General features: G+C 44.8%; 1 pseudogene; it reads right to left on the reverse strand.

The window, feature by feature from the left end:
• Positions 1-3,633: 3,633 nt before the first annotated feature.
• On the reverse strand, positions 3,634-3,751 carry LOC126485459 (5S ribosomal RNA; annotated as a pseudogene).
• Positions 3,752-3,969: the final 218 nt, after the last annotated feature.

Raw genomic sequence — 3,969 nt, forward strand, 5'->3', positions numbered from 1 at the left:
TAGACCATTTTCTTCGAGGTATCTTATAAAGTTTTAGCATTTTATGAAAATTTAAAAAGTGTATTGAATAATTGGTATCACAAGTCGGTTGGATGTTTCACATTCATTGCACTCTCAATCTCAGCAGTTCCTCTGATTTGTCAGACCACACGTATGATATGAGCTGTCGAAATATGTGTAGAACTATGTTGTGGTCGTGAACTTTCAAACAGTTCTTCGGAACAAACTAGTCAGTTAGCGGAGACAGATGAAAATACTGCACTAATCACAAAACTATCTGCTCTACAATTCAGAGAAAATAATTTCTTGAACAATTAATGCTACCAAAATTTGTAGACTACACGAATATAACCCACGACCGCCGATGTCCTACGAAATACGTTACGCACAACGCTTTTAAGCTTCCCCAAATTCTCAACAACCTGCCTTTAAAAATGAGGATATTATCTGAAAGTAGGTGGAACAATTGTCACAATGAGCACACTTCTGCCAAAATTTGTATAAATCGTGAATTTAGCTTACAGCTGACTACATAATAAGAATTAAGTTTAATTATACGCTTGTAAACGTTCGAAAGTACGCACTATATCACGACACACAAACATTTTTATATAATAAGTGAAATTTAAGGGACGATCAGAAAGTTTCCGTCGAAGACCACACTGTCCCCTTGCCTACATGTCGATGCATGTGTAACTGCACTGTAGTCACGCTGGGTTGGATAAACGCTGCAGCAACGACCTTAGATGGAAATTTTTTGATATCCCCTTATATAACAAGAAAAAGATAGGTTTCGCATGCCCCCTGGAAGGCGGCGCGTGGGTCTGCTGTAAACTGAAGGGTAGGCCGAACGTAGGAAGCGAGTAGGAGTAGGAAAAGGAAGTTCTGCGGTACTGCGTATAAGTAATAACTCTTTTACTTAACTTTGCGTACAGATGAGCACGTAGTTGCGAAGCCGTACAGGTGTCAATGGTAAGGGCAATTAGTAGTGAGAAAACCTATCATTGAAGTAACAAAGTCAGTAACGGCCCCCTATGAAGTACAAACAATGTTGCTTGGTCATCTACTCGGAATCAAATGGGCTGAATCTGGAGCGGACAGCGCCGGTTAGAGGGCGCTGTCGTCGGTGTCGGTGTCGTAGTGCCAACCTAAGAACTTGCACCTACGCCGTGGCATCGTAGCTATCGATACCGCAATAGGAACAGCACGTTTACTCCGTAATTAAAACGTTAGAACGTAAAACTTTGAAGCCAACTTTTGTGACACGTCTAGCTCGCAGAGGAAAGAAAACTGGAACTTGGCGTAAGAGCTTCAATAAAAGTGCAAAATGCGCAGATAATGGAGTTAACTGCTTTAGTAGAACATCATACAATAGAGTGTCAAAGATGAACACTGCTGCGTCAGTTTATCCCATTCGAAACAGCGAAAGCGATGCACTCAAGGCGTTAGGAAACAATCCTCATGCACAGTCATCAGCTGCGGCAACAACACATGTAGATGCACAAGGCCCGATTATCTCTCTCGGTGTACTCAATAGGAGTGAAGTCACCTAAGCAGCTACGCTGGCGTGGACTGTTCCTCAAACCACACCGATTGCTGAAAGATATTCAGTTAAATTACACTGATATATCCTGCTATGTCATTATTCTGACAGTTGACATATTTGTTAAATAAGATTATTCTAACGCCATTCCGAAGATGACTGTCCTCAAAAACAACACAACTTTTAGCAAAATTAGGGACCCCGTCTTTTCTGGTTAGCGCTAAACATGACATCAGATTAGAAACAAGTATTATCGCTCTACGTCAAAGCACGTGTACATCGATCGGAACTCAAAAGATGGCACATGACTACCATATCGTCATTATGTACCCTGCCTGATAAAACAAGTTAAGCACCCAGGAAGAAAGGAGGAAACGAAATGAAACTTCACGTTTGAGGAGGTATGTGAAATTATTTGAAAGATTACAAAAGCAGTATGACCTTACTTACCAGCATGGCGTCGCACAACCTCAAACCTAGATGTATGCTCTGATGCGGTTGGGAAAGGTTTCACAAAACCATAGCATCTTCTCCTGAGGCAAACTGGCTCACAACCGTTGTAAACAGTCTTTGATATCCTGGATATGGCACTGGGACGAGTTGATGTCCGAGCTGGTCCCACACACGTTCTGTTGCGGAAGGATCTGGGGATTTTGCTAGCCACGGGAGAACCTCAGCATCACGCTGACAGTTCATAGAGACATGTGCCATGTGTAGATAAGTACAGTCCTACTGAAAAATGGTACCACAATACTGTCGCGTGAGGGGTATCACATGAAGACGCAGGTTGTCCGTGATACATCGTTATGCTGCCAGTGTACCATTTTTTAACAGCCGTGATGCCATACACGATGGTTCCTTACACCATTGTGCCAGGGATGCCTCTCCAAAACACTGGAAAAATGGAACTTTTCCCCAGGTCCCTACCATACTAGCCGACGATGATCATCCGGAGTAGTGCAGAATCGCAGTTCATCGCTGAACACAATGCGTCGCCATTCTTTGGCAGTCTTCGTCCATTGATGCGGGATGACGCAGAATGTTCATTACTTGTTCTCGGATGGCAGACGCAGACATGAAGGAGCTACGATGTACAGTGCATTCCCCGACAGCGAAAGGTGTGCGGGGAACGGAAATTCATCAAAGAATGGCACAAGTGTATGAAGAGCATTGCCTGTTCGTTGCAAGGCTCAAGGCATGGCACAAGCAATTCAAGGAAGGACGGATGTCGTTAGCCGACGATGCACGATCTGGAACGCCACATCACATTATCGATACCATTGTCCAGTAGGTGGGTGCGCACATTATTGAGGACCGGCGAGTTGCAGTGGCGGCCATTACCCAGAAATCGGACTGAGCGTCGAAATTGCAAGGGACGATCAGCGCTCTCCGCACATTTGTACTAGTCTTCGATGAATTTATGTTTGCCCTTCTATTAAACCCTCCATTCCTCTGTTTTCAGTACGACTGAGTGCACTGTACTGTTTATGCATGCAGGTGCTCCGTTTTTTTCGTCACGACTGTGTGCACCCATGTCCCTCCAGCGATGAATTCGAGACCTCATCGCTCTTACAGGGAGCAGACTTCTTGCCGCAGGCAATGGCTTTACGATACGTTCAGCGGTTTTCATTTTAGAACTTCCGCCTCGCTTCTTTTTGAATGATCTGATATTCGTTCCTTTGGCAACAGCTCACCGGGGTTATGTCATTCCACTGCGCAAGCAGTGCCACCATTCCTCTGTTCAAGCTGTGATTACTGCTTTTTTTTGTTCAAAGGCGCGTCTTCGGCAAATCTTACATAAATCCAAATTCAAAATGATTTACTCAGCCAAAAAAATACTTAGAAAACGTTGTTACAGTTATGCAAACTGCGAGGGGAGTTCAATAAGTAAATTCTAAACTCCGCCTGAACAGGCCATGAAGGCAAAACGGTACCGACCGACCGCCGTGTCATCTTCCACCCACAGGCGTCACTGGATGCGGATCAGCACACCGCTCTCCCGACTGTATGTCAGTTTACAAGACTGGAGCCCCTACTTCTCAGTCAAGTAGCCTCTCAGTCTGCCTCACAAGGGCTGAGTGCACCTCGCTTACCAACAGCGCTCGGCAGACCAGATGGTCACCCATCCAAGTGCTAGCCCAGACAGACAGCGCTTAACTTCGGTGATCTGACGGGAACCGGTGTTACCACTGCGGCAAGGCCGTTGGCGTTCAATAAATGATGCAACACATTTTTTCTCGGCCAGTTTCAATTGAAGAAATTCAGGATTCGTTGTGGGACATCGTGGAGTATTCCTATTTAAGCCACTATAGTTTCATGAAGTTCCGATAGAAAGTTGCGCTTTACATACCCTTCAAAATGGCGTCTGTAATGTAGGTGAGTTCCGAGCAAAGAGCTGTAACTCAGTTTCTTTTGGCGGGAAACCA

The sequence above is a fragment of the Schistocerca serialis genome, chromosome 6 (genome assembly GCF_023864345.2).
Source record: "Schistocerca serialis cubense isolate TAMUIC-IGC-003099 chromosome 6, iqSchSeri2.2, whole genome shotgun sequence".
In the NCBI taxonomy this organism is placed as follows: Eukaryota; Metazoa; Arthropoda; class Insecta; order Orthoptera; family Acrididae; genus Schistocerca; species Schistocerca serialis.